This window comes from Chlorocebus sabaeus, chromosome 28, assembly GCF_047675955.1.
Source record: "Chlorocebus sabaeus isolate Y175 chromosome 28, mChlSab1.0.hap1, whole genome shotgun sequence".
Classification (NCBI taxonomy): Eukaryota; Metazoa; Chordata; class Mammalia; order Primates; family Cercopithecidae; genus Chlorocebus; species Chlorocebus sabaeus.
The window spans coordinates 4,241,868-4,260,848 of record NC_132931.1 but is presented as its reverse complement, the minus strand read 5'-3'; the positions used below and the strand labels follow the sequence as shown (position 1 = coordinate 4,260,848).

The window sequence follows — 18,981 nt, the reverse complement described above, 5'->3', positions numbered from 1 at the left end:
AACAGGCTGTGAACACCAGAGGAGTCCTCCCACACACAGCTACAGGGTGGGATGCCAGCTTCATGTTGACAGGACCTTTTCTCTTTAGGAAAGATGGGCATAATTCACACGGTGACATTTCCTATGCTATGACACGTTTAATTTGTCAGATCTACTTTTTTTTAAAACAAGACCTTTAATATTGCATATATGTGACACTGAGTTTTTACTTTGTGGAAGATGACTCATAGACCCAAAAACATTTTAAAAGATAAAATTATTTATTTTAATAACCATCTGATTTTTTTAAAATCCATGATGAGAACATTAAACTTGCTAGTATGCATTTATAATGTCATTTCTGCATTTATTTTACTGACCCATATGCTTTTCTGTACCTATTGGCCTTCTTGATAGAAATGTTAATGGTATGTGCCTAGGAATCTCATCATGGGGTACGGGTGGGCAAGGGAGGTCCGATGGGAACTGCCCTCTTCCCATCGGGGCGGACAGCCAGGTAGGAGGACAGTTCTTCCAGCAGGTACATGCTCTGTTTCGAGGCTCATGGGCACCAGCCTCTGTGTATCCAGATCAACATGGATCAAGAAAAGGAACTCAGTTTCTGAGGTTCCAGAAGATTGGATCACAACCTGGTAAAGTGATCGTTCTGCTGCCTGAAGCAAAGGGATTATTTATCTGTTTGGTCTTTCCTTCTAGCTGTCCCAGTCCCCAACCAAATTTCCTTCCATTTATACTGCTGCTTTGTGTTATTTCGAGAAGAGTTACCTGAATATCATGGTTTCTGTATTGCTTGGCTTCAAAAGGATGGACTCGGCCTCCCTTCCCCCGTTTCTGGATCTGTCCTGTGCCCTGTGCTTTGACTTTCACCTCCTACATGCTTGCGGATTTTATTCAGAATGCTGCGGTTAGTATTTAGTGGGATCTTTCCAACAAACCCAGAATTTTTCTCTCCTTCTCTGCTGCCAGCCTCCAAGAGAGATCTAAAGGCTCTTGTTCTGTACTGTCGTTAATTTGAATTCAGCATATGTAGCCTGTTATAAAATGCGAGACATCATCATTTGAGCAGGTCAAGCATATTCAGATGAAGACAAATGGTGCTTATTTGATTTCCTTAAAATCAGGAAATGAAAAAAGTGCTCTCTGGAGAAATCATGTTCTGCCTGACTTGGATGATAGACCAATGCATGTCCCCCAGATAAGAACAGGCTCTCGCCTTGAGGTTTTTATCTCTGAAGGACGGCCAGGACTGTCAGCTTGCTGACATGTGCATTATCCATGTCATTTTAAACAAAGTGACCTATGGAAGGGTGCGCCGTGCTGTGACATGGTAATGGGCTGTTGGATGACAGCGAAAGTACACACTGGAAAGGGGGCTGTGGATTATTCTTTTGTTTAACTGACAAGTAGGAGCTTCCTTCCTCCAGCCCCCAGGAGCCTTAGCTCCTTGGAAATAGGACCCCTGGTGTCTCAGGCAGCCAGTGTGTAGTGGGTGCCAGGGACATGTGCACAGCGGTAATGGTTCAGTGTTCAAGACATGGTCACTGGCCCCCCGAACCCCCGAGGCCACATTCCCACATGGTGGGCATCACTGGTACCCAGGGAGGGACTGGTGCCTTCTGGCCCTTCCAGATCTATCAGCAATGGTTGATCTCACTTTGTAAGCCTGTGCCACTTTTCCAAAAGGATAAATCTTATTCAGGGTTGTACAACCAAGCTGACATTCTTTCCTTAAAAGGAAATATGGGGCCAGGTGTGGTGGCTCACGCCTGTGATCCCAGCACTTTGGGAGGCCGAGGCGGGTGGATCACAATGTCAGGAGATCAAGACCATCCTGGCTAACACAGTGAAACCCCGTCTCTACTAAAAATACAAAAAATTAGCCAGGCGTGGTGGCGGGCACCTGTAGTCCCAGCTACTTGGGAGGCTGAGGCAGGAGAATCACTTGAATCTGGGAGGCAGAAGTTGCAGTGAGCAGAAATCGTGCTACTGCAGTCCAGCCTGGGTGACAGAGTGAGACTTCATCTCAAAGGAAAAAAAAAAAGGAAATGTGAATTCCAAAACCATCACCAGTCTTCAGCAGTGGTAGAAGGTGGTAAGGATGCCCAGGTTTGTATTCGTTGTAAATGTCTTCACCAGTGGTCTCAACCTTGACACCCAGATCACCTGGGGAGCTACTACAAGTTCCAGTGCCACGGCCTCATCCCAGGTCAATGACCTCGGAGCCTTTAGAGCTGTCTTGAATGGATCTTGATGATCACCTAACTCTGGTAATTTCTAGAAGTAATTTGCCTCTGGTTGTCAGAGGGATCTGGGGACCAATATGGAGAGCACCCCACCAGGTCCTTTCCCATCACCTGAGTTCCTGAGTAGTTATTGCCTGGGTTTCCATTTCTAAGTGCAAGAAGCAAAGTGTCAGAATAATGGGTATTGGGAAGGTAGCTCCCACCCACCACTGTGAGCTTGAGTTGATTTCAGGGTAATAAAGCGGATACGTGGTTGGTTGTAGGCGAGTCCAAGAATGGCAATGGCAGGAAGGGAAGGGGCATTAGGAGTGTTCCTCCGATCCATGGCGCATCTCCTGCCCCACACCCCCAGTCGTTCTTCCTTTCGACTGTGGTGATCCTGCAGGTCTTAAGTGGGGGCCACACCACAACCAGCGCTCACATCTTCTGTCTCTGTTCTGCCCCATGCCATTTCTCTAGAGGGCTCCCAGTAGGAGCCGTTGAGACTCGAATTGCCCTCGCACCTGCTTGGCCCTGGTGCAGTGAAGACTGTCAGGCTTCCCCTTTTGGACTGAGATTGTCTGGTGTTTGTCGCCAACTTTAACACCATCCTCCAAGACTTATGCTCTGTCAGAGCCTGGGCCCCTGTCAGCCTCCTCTGTGAAGAAACCTCTTGCCTGTGCCCCCGTCAGAGCCACAGAGCTAACCAGGGCTGCTTTCATGTGTTGCTTGGAGGATTCGCATTCGAATCTGAATTGCTAATGGTGGAAAAGATGCCACTCAGTGTCCTGGGATCCCTTCAGCAAGCCCCACCAGGGATGCTGTTGGAGGCAAAAGTGAGATTTGTCGGGGACCCACTGGGATTTCTCTCCGGAAGACCTGCCATTCCCTTACTCCATAGGGATCTGCAGAACCGGCGGGCTAAAATTAGGGTACTGTGTTTCACACAGCTGACTGAATTAAGATAAACTCTGCTTTCCTCTGATATGAAGCTGTAATTTATAAAATGATACCCTTACTAATTAACGTGGAAGTGACTCCGAAAGGGGCTTAAAAAGCAGAGCTTTCCCTAAATACAAGAGACGCTTGTGCACAAAAAGCCTTTGATGAGACACTGAGCAAAGTATCTCCCTTATCCTCCCCTCCCAGCCACGTGAATACATTCCACATTAATGTCAGATAGCCACGAGGACATTCATGAAGAGTAGAAATTGGGCCGGGCACAGTGGCTGATGCCTGTAATCCCAACACTTTGGGAGGCCGAGGCGGGGAGATGACAAGGTCAGGAGTTGGAGACCAGCCTGGCCGACATAGTGAAACCCTGTCTCTACTAAAGATACAAAAAATGTAGCCCAACATGGTGACGCATGCCTGTAATCCCAGCTACTCGGGAGGCTGAGGCAGGAGAATAGCGTGAACCTGGGAGGCGGAGCTTGCAGTGAGCTGAGATGACATCACTGCACTCCAGCCTGGGCGACAGAGCGAGACTCCGTCTCATTAAAAAAAAAACACACACAGTAGAAACTGGGTGGGGAATTACAGAAGCCTGTGAACACTGCATCTTAGATGTGGGATTGTTCTTCAGTGTAGTGAGAGCTAAGAAAAGAAGCAGCACTTGGCACCCATAGTCACCCAAATTAAGCAATTATTCTGATCCCCCATTCGAAATGAATTGGTATCGTGAGAACAAAGAGGCAACATGCATATTGCCAAATATTTGGCCCATATTTTATTTTATTTCCTTTCTTTCTCCACCACTGGCAGCAGACCATTATGCTAAGAAACACCCCCTATTTGGTTATGAAGTTAATGTGGAGATTAAAAGTCATTCCCTCTTCTACCCACACCCTTTTTCTTGTGTATGGCATGTGACCGAGCTGATTGGAAGGCATATAGCCCAGTGGCGAAGCACTTGGGCCTCAGTGTGATGGCTGACGCATGTTTCTGACTCTGTCCCTTTCTATTTTGTTGTGGACAAGCCTCAGCTTTCTCAGCTGTCAAATGTGGGTAACAACAGCTCTACACATAGTCCTATAGCAATTAAATGAAAGCACTTAGGGCCAGGCGTGGTTGCTTATCACGGTAATCCCAGCATTTAGGGAGGCCAAGGCAGGACAAAGTGGGCTCTGGTCTTTGAGCCCTAGAGTTTGAGACTAGCCTGGGCAACATAGCAAGACCCTGTCTCTTAAAAAAAAAAGAAAAATCTTAAAAATTAACGAGGCATGGTGGCATGTGCCTATAGTCCCAGCTACTCAGGAGGCTGAGGCAGGAGAATTGCTTGAGCCTAGGAGTTTCAAGACTGCAGTGAGCTAAGATCATGCCACTGCACTCCAGCCTGAGTGACAGAGTGAGACTTTGTTATCTAAAAAAATAAAATAAAAATATATGAAGGCATCTGGCTCAGTGCCTGGTCCATAGTAACTGCTCAATAAATGTTAGCTTTTGTTCATTTTACTTGAGGTAAAATGAGAGAGGACGCTTGAAAAAAGAGGAAGACTAATATTTTGATGCATGTGTATCACCGTATTTTGATTAAATCTTTTCCAATTTTGCCAACACTACAGTATACTGCAACACAAAAGATTTTATCTGTAAACACAAAGCCCTTCATCTAATACTTGTTGCTATTGCCAATTTTTTCAATGAAATGACCTAAAAACAACAACAACAAAAATAACCTATACGGTGGTTGCTTTAGGGGGTGGAGGGATGCTATCTGTTAGTGCTTAAAAGGGGGTAAATGCTTGCCGCTTTAGAGGTGGATGGTGCTCATAAGAGGCCCCAGTCGGGGGTATTTAAAATGTACTGAACAGAAATCCTTAGCTAGTAGAATGGCAGCATGCTGTAAAATTATTACTGTATTGTGTACTGGCTATAAGATGTAGACACCTTTCAGTAAGCCAGTCATTTGTAACCATTCTAGCAGTGTCATATTAGGTTAATAAGGCTGCTGTGTTTTCAAGGGCATTTTTATTTGGGTTTTGGTGAAATTCTTTAATTTGTTGATTATATTCACATAAAATCAGCATTCATTGATACAGAGCTCTAATGACGTATGTATGAAAAACCGTACACTGGATGACCTAGTCGATTATTTAAGCATAAAATAAATTGTGTTAAACTCTTCACCTAAAAAAAAAAAGAAAGAAAGAAAAAAGAGGAAGACTAGCATCCTGTTTGGAAAGCTGGGGTTCTTCTAGAGAACCTGCCAGAGGGAGTTTCCCCAGAATCTGAGGCTCAGCCTTTATCCCAAGGGCCCTTCTCCCTGACACAGGCTGAATGAAAGTGTTAAATTTTGAAGGGTTCTGAAGTAGTGTCTTTTTAAACCCCTTGTCTAAACATCAGGCCTTCCTCTGAGCAGAACCTGGAGCCCAGAGCACGTGTACTGTCCTGGAGGGATCAAATGGTGATTAAGTGGATTGTATAGCTCTTGTCCCTTCAGCAGCTGTTCCCAAATGCCGAACACCGTCAGTTCCCAGAAACCCATCACAGGAGAGAGGTTCTGGGGTAGGGCCAGAGCATCTGTATTTTTTCAGAAGCTTCCTAGGCAATTTTGGTATACAACTGGTTTTGAGAACTACGGCCTTATAATAAATGTCAAAGGGAAACATGATCTTTCCCCGTGTTTAATGCTCTTGAAATTTTTGACTGCTTAGGAGAAAAACTTGAAAGTTGTAGAGATGTTGCCTGTGTGCACAGATATGTGCCACCCATGCTTATGCCTGTAGATACCGGGCATAAGCATACATGCAGTACACACTACACAATCTCACAGAAATGAATCCTTCTCCTTTTCTATCAGTCTTATAACATGACTCCTGATTGCAGTTTTTCTCTCTGTGTGTTAGCAGTAGGAACAACCACCTGGAGAAGGTTTTTGCGCTCCTGGGCTTTGCTTTGGTACTGTGTCCTGTACCCAGGACAGCCCTACTGGCCCACTGGCTAACTGCAAATGCAGTACTACTGATTTTTCGCACCTGCTTTCCCTCTTTTCACACACTTTTTGGTGCATCCCTTTTTGGTTTAGAGACAGGGTCTCGCTCTGTTGCCCAGGCTGGAGTGCAGTGGCACAGTCTTAGCTCACTACAGCCTGGAACTCCTGGACTCAAGCAATCCTCCCATCTCAGCCTCCCAAGTAGCTGGGACTACAGGTGTGTACCACCACACTCAGATAACTTAAATTTTATTCTGTAGAGATGGAATCTCACTATGTTGCCCAAGCTGGTCTCAAACTCTTGGCCTCAAGTGATCCTCCTGCCTTGGCCTCCCAAAGCACTGGTATTACAGGCACGAGCAACCATGCCTGGTGTTCATTTTTAAATTCATGCTAAAAGTTGTTGTGTTTGATCATTTTAAGTTCACTTGTGTGGGAAGGGGCTTCTAAGAAAAGCAGCAGAGAAAACCAGCAAAGGCTTATGTTCCTAACTCAACACAAACCACATGCCTAACTTGGCTCGTGAAGGAGTCAGAAACTGCTGAGATGTCAAACTGAAGACCGGGCATGTGGTTTGTGCTTATAGTGGAAGAGTCCCATCCCTTGGTTGGCCACGTTTCACACTCAGTAAGGTTTGTGCACCCTCAGCAACATTCCAGAAGCTCAGAAGGCCCTCATTGTTGCTTGTGGAACCCCCATCCTTAGTTTTGAAATAGGATATATTTTGATCAGGAGACAGTTTGGAGGTGCTGTCCTATTTTGTAGCTAGAAAGGAATATCTCCGGCCGGGCGCGGTGGCTCAAGCCTGTAATCCCAGCGCTTTGGGAGGCCGAGACGGGCGGATCACGAGGTCAGGAGATCGAGACCATCCTGGCTAACACAGTGAAACCCCGTCTCTACTAAAAATACAAGAAAATTAGCCGGGCGTGGTGGCAGGCGCCTGTAGTCCCAGCTACTCGGGAGGCTGAGGCAGGAGAATGGCGTAAACCCGGGAGGCGGAGCTTGCAGTGAGCCGAGATCACGCCACTGCACTCCAGCCTGGGGCACAGAGCAAGACTCCGTCTCAAAAAAAAAAAAAAAAAAAAAAAAGAAAGGAATATCTCCACCTTTCCAGATTTCATAGCAGTAAAGCAGACAGCCATCACCCAGGGAAAGAGAAGGGATCCATATTCTTGTCTTTCTATCCCTAATACTTTGCACAGTGCTTAACATGAATTAGGTGTTCAGTGTTTTGCAAAGTTTGCATTTTCTTTCCTGGATACTCATCTCCAAATGGAGGGGATAAGTGAACCAAGTTCAGAAGACTCGTACTCAAACCTGACTGCACCTCATACAGTCCCAATGTCTATTTCCTGGACCCCCAGAATTTGTGATCTCTTCCTCCGGCTTCTGTATTTCATTTACAGTTTTCTCATATAATATATCTAAGCCATTTATAAGTTTCCTAACTTATAGACAATTTCTAGAGTTCTTGGCTGAGTCTCAAGAGATTTTTACTTTGTTTTTGTTTTTTGAGACGGAGTCTCGCTTTGTCACCCAGGCTGGAGTATGGTGGCGCAATCTCGGTTCACTGAACCCTCCCACTCCTTGATTCAGGCGATTCTTCTGCCTCAGCCTCCCAAGTAGCTGGGATTACAGGCACCCACCACACCTGGCTAATTTTTGGGTTTCGCCATGTTGGTCAGGCTGGTCTTGAACTCCTGACCTCAGGTGACTGGCCCATATTGGCCTCCCAAAGTGTTGGGATTACAGCCATGAGCCACTGCACCTGGCCTAAGAGCTTTTTATATTGGATGCGTGATTTCTGTGATGCCCATCTACTCAACCTCTTCTTACCCCTTCAAGATTTTGTCTGGCTTAAAATGACATTTTATTATTCTTCCAAAATCATCATATTTCCAATTGGCTTAATTACTTTGCACACATCCCAAATTCACATTGATACTATGCTTGGATTAAATTTCTATGGTAAATTATTTTAAATTCAGAATCTCATTCAGTTCTGGTGTTCATATGATAACATTTTCAGGCAAAACCAAAAATTACTTCACTTATGCTGAATGCGTATGTACAATAATCTGTTCATTACTACCATGTTATGCACCTGAAAAAGATAGAAGTTATAAATGTACAGATTTTAAATTAAATGTAGGCAGGTCAACAGAATAAATACTTCTTGGAAATTTGTCAGGCATTTTCAGCTAAGTTTTTGTTTCTTGAAATAAACAGAGAGAAGAAAGAACAGGTTCTAGATGTTCTTTTGCTCGCAATAGGTGGGTGGTGGAGAAGGGCACTCAGAAGACCCAACTCCTGATTTCTCACTCACCAGCTATATGGCGTTGGGCAAGTTACCTAATGGTGCTTAGCATTAGTTTTGTCATCTTGAAAATGAGGCAGGATTCAATGATCCAACATTGACTATCCAGATTTTCCAAATAGCTGTTTACCTAGGCCCCAACAGCATGGCAGAGCCCAGGGGGAAATTAATATGTGATTGTGTCTTCCCTTTGCCAAAGTGGGAAGAGGATTATTTAAGAATTGTCTCCATTCTTTTGTCTCTCTCAGTCTCCCAAAAAGTGGGAAGAGGATTATTTAAGAATTGTCTCCATTCTTTTGTCTCTCTCAGTCTCCCAAGAGAGAATAAGCATATAGGGGACATACTCGGGTATATGCATTTGTACTCTCAAGCAACTGAAGGAAACTTACATACAGACCTGATGTCTAAACAGGGTCCTTATCTGTTTGTTGGTTCAGTCTTTCAGTCATACATATCCACCCATTTTTTCACAAGTATCTACTGATGAACTAACATGAGAATTATAGTTGCTTAACTCTGATGGAACTGTCACCACATACCTGTGAGTAGGTAGCAGAGCAATTCATTTAATCTGTGTTCCTCAACTACTGTATTTGGGAAAGCATGGGGACTAGGTAGAGAGCTAGCTTACGGAATGTATTTCAAGAACTCACTTGTTTGGTAATGACCATTACTTGATCTATAAAAGGAATTGTTCCATAAACATCGAGGTTGAGTGCATGATTCTGTGTTCCCACAGAAAAGTTTCTGCTGCGTCCCCTTAGAATGAGCCATCGTCTTGGGTGTTATGGCTTACCCTAAGGGAAAGTTGTAAAGCCAAGGAGGAGGCTGGGGGAGGTGATGGCTATCAGCCCCATGAAATTGACCGTGAGCCCTGAACCACCTGAATACCAGCAGGGTCATGAGCAGAGGCATTTGTACAGGTGATGTCTTGAACAACATGCTTCATGTGAGTGGCTTCTGATAGAGTGTAACCTGGGAGGCTCTTTGGTTGTCAAAGAGTTTATCTTATACTGTATTAGGGTTGCAGAGTGTTCTGTCTTCAATAAAGATAGAACTTTTTGGTCATGTACATATGTGTGTGCATGTGTGTCAGTTAATCCCCCTTGACAACTCCTGGATGGCAAGATAGTTACAGATAAATGCTCCTCAGAACTGTGCCACTCTAGTGTGACAAATATAATCAAATATCTGTATTAGGATGTGTTAATAATTATCCAAACTTTATACTTTAAGAAGTCCCCAGATTCAGCAAATGAATGGACTTCTTTTTTTCTAATTAAAGTTACATCTGGGAAGGTCAAATTGGTTCTCTTTTATACAGGATAGAGCTTTTCCCTTTCAGTTGCCATGAGGACATGTTGAGAAGTTCTAGCTGTAGTCCTGCATGACCTCTTCAGGTACCCGAAGAATCACCCAAAGAAATCTGAAAGCAGCTTTCTCCATTATTGTTCCAAACCAGGCTTGATTCATGGTCTTCCAAGTATATGCATACTTACAGAGACAGCCAAATGGGGTCTTTGAAATAAGGAAGGACCAGGAAGCCCTGTGGTGGGTGGTTGTAGTACTCAAGGAGCCCAGTTTGGGCTTCATCATTTCTTTCTAGTGCTCTTCATGGTTTTTGAAGTTCCTAATTTCCTGGTCTAAAAACATAGATGCTACTAATGTCTTAGGTCAGTGAAAAACTAAGATTAGGGTCAATAATAGCAACTAAATAATAATAATAAGCACCACTTCACATGAAAGAGAACATTGCATTATTCAAAACACTTTAAAAAACATCACTTCCTAAGATCTGTTTTAAGTATTTATTGTAGGGATCTATATATTCTTACATACAGCATCGGTGACCATGTGCCAAACTCTCTGTTAGGGCTTTTCAAGGCTTTAGCTTCTCAAGCAGGTGTCATTGTTTTACAAATAAGAAAAATGAGGCATAAGTGATGGAGCTGAGATATAAGCTGTGTCTTAGGATCCCAGAATCTGGGCCCTCTTCCCAGGCCGTGCTGCTTCCCCGCACATCGGGGTGAGTTGGGATAAGCCCAGCAGTGCCATTCAGGAGCTCATGCTGTCATCCCCTCTGTGTCTCACCTACTTGTGCTGCAAGAGACCCGGATCCTGTTTATCTGTCCACCCTCACCCCCACCCAAACAGCTGCACCAGCTTCTAAAAATTCAAACATGGTGGTTTCTCAAGAAACATGGAACGAATAAAATTTGGGTCTACTAACAACTTAGAATGTACAGGCTCTTCTGAAGTGGGACCTTTTACTTTTTTTGGCCTGGAATGCAATTATCCAAGGTAAGAAGGGAAGGGCTATAGACAAGGTACGTATTTTAACTCTTACAGATGGGTATCATAGCCAGCCCATGATTAATTAGGGATGTAGGCCACACCAATCGGTGGACTTAGCATGAACCATATTTGGACACAGAACTCAGTCTTCTTTTAAGTATCTGTATATGTGTAAACATTTAATATTTTATTAAATCATAGAATCCCTGAAAGTACCCCATGCCTAGCATGTACTCAACACATACGGCCCTGTAAATATTAGTGTTCTACCCAGAAGTTGCTTTATTGGTTATCCAAGTCTCCTAAAGGAAAAGACCCTCACCTCTGTCATCCACAAAGTACAGGGAAGAGCAGAGCTGGAGAAGAGGAATTTCTGAGCTTCCAGTCCAGAGCCTCATGAACCCCATATCGTCCCTGCAGACCATTTTCTTCCTATGACCCCACACAGGAGAAGGGGCCATGGTTTCACAGTGGCTCCTGCACTGCACCCCCTAAGGTAGTTTTGTTCTGAGTTATAATTCGCCCCCTCAAGAACCCTCGTGTCCATCCCCAGACACTGATTCTCACCCTTGCAGAGGGTCTCTGGGTCCATCAGGGCCACAGGGCCTTTTCTTTTTTGACAGCAAATGCTGTGTGGGCTGTTCCTGCAGCCCAAATGGTAGTAAATATCTGAAGCAGCCATGTCCGTGTTAAAGATTATGTATTTGCCACTAAGGGGAGAATATAGTGTTTATCGGCCGGAGTGCGTGCCGGCTGAGCTGATTATGGCACAGCACTCTGTCAGCCAATGATTTGTCCTGTCCTTTATCATCTGTGTCACTCAGCAGTGTGCTGGAGAAGGGAACGGATCACCCCCTTCCCTTTTTTTGTACCCATTTCGTGTAGAAAATTTGTATTTACTTTGGGAGTGTAATTTGTTCCTCATGGATAATGTGACCCTGAGCGGAGCTGGATCATGGGTTAGTTGAAGTGATATTTTCCGCTAATGGTAGTCGTACATCATTGCTGTCAGCTCGGGTTAGAAGGCAAGCACATTACAGCTCCATTTTACCTCTGCAGGCATCTGGGATTATTTGCCATAACCGAGTATGACATGACCGCACTACAGAGTGCATTAAAATTTTACTGGCTTCTCAGGCAAGTTCCCCAGCTCCAGAGTGTGCTTCAGGCAGGCGGTCTGATGGGGAGTCCAAGGGCCCTGACTTCCTGCTCAGAGGTGGTACAGGCAGTGGCCTAAGCAGGGGCTGCTGTCTCCTTGCCCTGAGAAAGAAGCCAGGGAAAGACTTTGTGGGGAGCCAACCAGAGGATGTGTTTGTGTCTATACGTCCCGGACTGGCAGGTGACTAGCTGCCTTGTGTACATAACCAGGTGCCGCCCACAGTGGCCACTGCCATCTGCTCTCTCTCCTTGATGACTTCAGCCCCCAGGATGGATTGGGCAAAAACTCCTTCTCCAAGGAGAGCCCGGGGTAAGTGCAAGTCTCTGCCAAGCCTTGGGCTGATTCGTATTGTTCTTATCTGCCTATGTTCAGACTGAAGAAAGGAGGCGGAAGTCCTCATTATGGCAGAACCCATGTCCAGCCCTGCAGCTGGACTGAGCCTGATAGAGTCTCATCAACCCAGTTAGAAGTGTTTGCCAAGATGTTTTACACATTATCTTTTACAGTCCTCATACCAACCCAGTGGAGTGTAGGCATGATTACCTCCATTCTACTTATAAGGAAACTGAGGTTCAAAGGTTGTGTAACTTACATTATACAGCTAATGATAGCAGAAATAGCCTTCTGACTTCAAATTCTGTATGATTTCTGGTGTTCAGTGCTACAGAGAGATAAAGAAAGAACTATTGTTTAAATAGTGCTTAGATGTGCTATACATATGTTGACTTTTTAATCTACACTACAATCCTAATAGATAGGTGCTAATATTATCCCCCATTTTCAGAGGCAGAAATTGAGTCACAGAGGTATTACCAAACATGCCCAGTCTTGCTTCTGGTTAATGGCAGAGCCAGGTTTCAAACCCAGGTCGGTGTGGCAGTGCTCTTAGCCGCTAAGCTGGACTCTCCCACATGCCATATTCCAATAAGCCTGAGAGCTGATAGGAAAAGACCAGGGAGAATAGTAATATATTGGAATAAAAGGAAATGTTTGAAGAGTATATTATCACTTTCTGTTGTAACTCAAACTAACATCCAACAAAATATCACTCAAAGAAGATGTTCTGTGATGAGCTTTAATTAATTAATAAGTCCCATTTGCAGTTAGCATATTACTTGCATGTAAATGATGCTTCTAAGGTACTTGAAAGGCATTTATTTTGATAGGTTAAGACTAAGCAGTCACTCTGGCAAATGCTTTATTCTTTTATATTCTTATTGGAAAGGCTGTAATAAACTTATGTTGAATCATGTTCTTTAAAAGGACAATTTAAGGTTGTCTCCCAGTAATTAGCGGGATATGGATCAGGCCCATAGACTGCCATATAGAGCAAAATGCCTGCAGATTCCATATTGGTGGATTCTGAGTGCTGGACATTCTAATGTACTCTTGTGCCCACGGTATGGACATGATTTTTTGTTCTGCCACAGAAATACCCCTTTTTACCTCTCTAGTCCCCTCATCGCCTTCTCTTCCAAGCTTGAAATGTTACCCCTCCTGGACAGAATGGACAAGCCATTCTTACGTCTACTGTGTACATGATAGGGTTGTAATTCATGAATTTATTCAATAAGCCAGACATAAAGTGAGTTATACCTTGTACCTTCAGGGCAGTTTTTAAAATGCTGCAACAGAAGAGCCATAGATAAGCATGGCTTTTCTCATTGAGAAATTTAAAATTAAGTTAGCACACTAAGAATTGTCCTCCCTGCCCCCACTCCCCTCCTTGGGCTCACAAGCACACACATTGATCTTCCCTGCTAGATTACCATAGGTCCAGGGGATTGACCTTAGTTTCTCCTCTGGCCTTAGATCCAATCACTCAAGTAGTAAAGAATAGGAACAAAAGTATTGATCCAGTCATGGAAAAGTAATTATTTCTCTCAGAAGGTCTGTTTAGAATACAGCAATAATTTTAAATAATGTATTCCTCAGAGACAGCATGACAACATGTGTGGATTATTTACTTGGTGCGTTTAAGTAGGTTACACTTGCACCCTCACCCCTTTCCTGGACATCTAATGCTGTGCAAGTAGGCCCACTTTAAGAAAAGTAGACATTGAGAAAAATCAGAGTTTACCCAACACATCAATTACCAAGCAATTATTCATTATAAAGGGGCTTATCCATCTTTGTAGCTGGACAAAATGTAATGGACCTCCACATGCTCACATGCTTACAGTGCAACTCCGCCCTGCCTTATGAAGAGCCTTCATGAAGTCACTGGGTCCTTTTGAAACTCTTAAGTTGTAACAGCTTTGACTGTGTTTATGTTAACAGAATTACCTTTTAAAGACTCTTTGTTTCAAATAACATACATGAAACTCAAACTAACAAATAAGGAAATGTTTAGGCTTTTGGAATTTAAATGTGTTAAAATAACCAAACCATCAGAAAGGAAGAGCCAGGCAACTGGCCATCAGAAACAGTGAGCAGAGGGCTAAATGTCCTCCTTGCTTTGTCTCTACTTTTTTTTGCCCATCCACTTGAATCTTGACTCTTTCGGAGACTCCATTTCTCCTTTTGGTAGAAATCATGACCCATCCACTTTTCAGCTTTAGCTACAGGCAGAGAGACTGTCTCTCCTTTTCCACTGCCATTGCTAAGATCCAAGGGAAAGATTCTGACTGGCTGAGATGAGCTCAGGAAAGGACTGTGGGTTGGTGTAGCTTAAGCCAGGTGCTTACACCTGGATTGATCAGTTATGGGTGGAAAGACGGAACCATGTTTTCTAAAAGTGCTGCTCTAGAGGTGCTTCTGTACATGCTGCTGGAGTCAGCAGAGAGCCCAGAAAGTTGGGAGCTGGGCCTGCAGCAGTGGGTTCTAGGAAGCATAACCTAACCTGCCTGCCATTTGGATGAGGCACTACTTTTAGGCATAATTCTTGACAGCCATAGAAGCTGCCTGGGTCCTCCAAAGTTAGCACTTTATAGTGATCACAAAATCTGAAATATAGATACATATTTACAATTATGTATAATAATTGCCTAAATATTCATAGAGTCATTTTAAGTGCCATTCACAAATTAGTTCTATCTTGCTTAAGCTATTAAAAGCCATAGAAATACACAAGATTTTGTAGAGTGAGGGTGCATGTGTACATGCACTTAGAAAACTCCAAAATTTATTAATATTTTAAATACACATATAGTAGCAAATGAATTACTCCCCAAGTATAAGACAGCCACCTTGAGAGATACAAAGATCTCAAGGAATGTGAATTAGTAAATTACATATCTAGGGTACAAAATGAAACTTCTTTGTCCAAAGCAATTATGGTCAACCTCGCGAATCCAATTTGCGTGCAATGCAGTACTACTTAAACTTCAGCAGGTAGCCTTCCAGAAGTAACGTTCCTAAGACTAGAAAATAGTAAGCTCACTCATAGCTTCTTTCACTCGTGTTTCATTCAACAAACTTAGTCCTCACTGTACGCTGAGCCAAGCACTGTTGTGGGAACTAGGGATGGGAAGAAGACAAAGACATAGAAAATCTTCAGAGAAATATGGCCTATTTGAAGGAAAGGCTGAGGTACCTAGATGAATTACAAGACCCCATAGTGTATGTTGTTTCTGAGGAATGGCATAATGTCTGAATGCAAAAAACTGAGCCATACTCTCTGAGGGAGGAAGCATTTGAGTTAGATCTTGCTGCAGCACATGGAATAGATGTTACTAGGTAGCAAGAATGGGGTAGATCACAGGCAAAGGGGATATCATTTGCAAATAACAGAGTTGTGAAAGGCTTAGCATGTGGAGAGAAGCATGAAAACTTCTGTGTGTGTGGTCAGGGTCCATGGTAGTGTGTAGGGGAAGATGAGACTGTAAAGGTATGTTGGTATACACAGTTCCATAAAAACAGGCCTTGCATGGCAAGATGAGAGTTTGGACTTGATCCAGATGGAAGCCACTGAGTACCTTATGTAGGTGAATGACACGCTAGAATTGACTTTTTGGAGGAGGATTCAGGCAGTGGCATGAAGGATGGAGTGGAAGGGGGTGAAAGCTGTCATAATGGGAGATTTGAGAGGTGGTAGAGATCTCAGCCATACTAATGTGGAAGGAAGGAGTCTGATGTTAGAGGCATTTCTGAAGTGATGATTTTGTGACCACTGGGAAGTGGGGTCAGGGAGGAATCGTGGATGACTGGGGTTTCAAGTAAGGCTGACCAGGTCGGTATTGATGATGCCATCAATCACACAGCAAAAGTGGGAGGACAGAGGAAATAGGAGCTCAGTGAAGGGCTTTCAGGACCTTCAACTGGATGAAGTCAGAAGAGAGTACGTATTAATGATACAGGAGTGATCCCAACTGTAGGTCACTGTCTGGGAGACAAAACCGCCTGAATAGCAGAGATGGAGCCATAGGGGAATGAGTGGGAGGCCAGCCAGAACACTGGGATTTTGTCTGTGTCTACAGGAATAAATATACATGGTGATGATAACCATTAAAGACAAAATAAATACTGGGGACTACTAGGGAGGGGAGGTAGGGAGGAAGGCAAGGGTTCAATAACTGTTGGCTACCATGCTCACTACCTGGGTGATGGTATCATTGGAAGCCCAAACCTCAGCATCACTCAATATACCCATGTAACAAACATGCACATGTACCCCTGAATCTAAAATAAAAATTGAAATTATTTTTTTAAAAAAAACACCAAAATAACCGTGTATTAGTCATAACACTTGATGTTTGTATAGCTTTTTCTTTTTACTATACATGTCTTTATTTTTTCATTTGTGCCAAAATACCTATAACAGAAAATTTACCATCCTAACCGTTTTTAAATGTACATTTCAGTAGTAATGGTAAGCACATGTGAAGTTTTTTTTTTATGCCATATGTGTTAAAGTACCATATATAGTTCATTTAAACCTCGTAAGAAACACCCTGGATGAAAGGATGTTAAATATTTATTTTAGAAATGAGGAACTTGGAAACAGGATGAACTGAAACAAAGTCGTAATGCTTTGGTGATAATATCCCCTTGCCTTCTAGGGTCAGTATTGGGATTATACCACATTATCCTTAGTGATGATATTTTAACATCTAACTTCCAGTGGACCAAGCAGTAACTCACTTATAGCCTCAGATCCTATTGCTTTCCTTAAGGAAACTAGAATGGAATCAGTCCCAGAGCATGAACTGGGCCACCCAACAGCAGCCAGGTCACCGCTCTGAGAGGTCTGGTTCTGAGGGGCTCTGTGGGAGTAAGACAACATAAGGCCATGTAGCTTTGGATATAGGAAATGCCTAGAAAGGTAGAGAGAGATGATACCACGCTTCCAGCTCTAGCAACATAGTGCTGTATGACTGTGGCCTTGGGCAGTTTACTTATGCTTCTAAGCTGCTGCTCTTGAGTTTTGTTGTAGTTGTTGTTTTTGCTTTTAAAAATCTAGATATAAAATACCTAGAATTATAGGGCCCATAATAGTAACTACTCAGGCCAGGCATGGTGACTCACACCTGTAATCCCAGCACTTTGGCAGGCCGAGGTGTAGACCAACCTGGGTAACATGGTGAAACCCCATCTCTACAAAAAATATAAAAATTAGTCAGATGTGGTGGCAAGTGCCTGTAGTCCCAGCTAATTGGGAGGCTGAGGTAGGTGGATTGCATGGGCCTGGGAGGCGGAGGTTGCAGTGAGCTGATACTGCACCACTGCTCTCCAGTCTGGGCAATAGAGCAAGATCCTGTCTCAATAATACTACTACTACTGATGATAATGATTCAGTAAATTTTACATTTGAGTCCCTTCCACCCTGTTTCCTCGTACTGGTCCCCCACCACTGACCCACTTCCCCTGCAAAAAACCATAACACACATTAGCAAGATTCATTTATTACAGCCAAATCAGCACCCCAGGCTCAGGCCTTTTAGGAAATGGGATCCAAAACATAAGTGTCTTAAAGAGGTAAAAGATCAGAGGGCTTTGAAACATGGCCATGTCATCAGACTGAAATTTGGAAAGAAGTGCCCTGTGTCAAGAGAATCCGCAGGAAATCAGTAAGCTTTGGAGGCCCAGGACATACCCAGTAAAGCACAGGTGGTGGGCCCCCGAGGGAAGATGGACAGCAAAGACAGCCTCTATAATCTGAGTAGATTTCAGCCACATCCCCCTCCACCTAAGCTCTGGTTTTCCTTTAGAGGAGGCTTTGTACTTAATTCCTGTTGAATTTACTAATGTTGTGTGGTGTGAGATTTTAAGTACCTTCTCCAACCTCCTGGGCCCCTCTCTCCTCCCCTGTCCCTTCCCCACCTCCCCATCCTGTCTTGAATTTCCAACCCCAGGAGCTCTTCTTTACACTGTTTGCTAAAATGGAGCCTCCTGTGTGAAGCATGCCCAGGAGGTGAAGCTTTCATGGGTCCTAATATGTGCTTCAGGATGAGAGCACCATGGGGACCCTGCCTGCCAGTGTGCCCCTCTCAACGAATGTGGGCTTTGGCAACATGACATTAATTCACTGCCAATGAAACAATGATGGGGATTTTAATGATAGGGTTGCTGTCTAAAATATGACAGGGGGAGACTTCTCAGCACCTGTGATCCAGAAAACACACTTTCTAGTAAGTATCTCTTATGGTCAGAAGTGGGAGTAAAATCTTTATCAGTCCTTCCTAAGTATTACCTTTGCAAGCACTACAGAGCAATGTAACGTAGGATGTGTTCAGTTTAAGTAACAGAATGCCTAATAGTGGCTTTGTCCATGTATTAGTTTCCTGTGGCTGTTCTAATGAATTATCACAAACTTGGCGGCTTGAAACAATAGAAATGTATTTTCTTGGCATTCTGGATGCTAGAAGTTGAGCATCAGTTTCACTGGGCCAAAGTCAAGGCATCGGCAGGGCCACATTCCCCCCAGAGGCTCTAGAGGAGAATCATTACTGCCTTGTCCAGTTTCTGGTTGCCACCAGCATTCCTTGGCTCCGGCAGCATCATTCTCATCTCTGCTTCCGTCTTCATGTGGCTTTTTCCTCTTTCGTGTGTCTCATCTCCACCTGCCTCTCTCCGATAAGGACACTCATGGTGGCATTGAGGGCCTATCCAGATA

General features: G+C 43.8%; 1 protein-coding gene across 5 annotated transcripts in view; it reads left to right on the top strand.

Annotated features, from left to right (window-relative positions):
- The window catches only part of AUTS2 (activator of transcription and developmental regulator AUTS2), a 1,206,381-nt gene that overhangs the window by 849,959 nt on the left and 337,441 nt on the right, over positions 1–18,981 (top strand). The gene's annotated exons all lie outside the window — the stretch shown is intronic.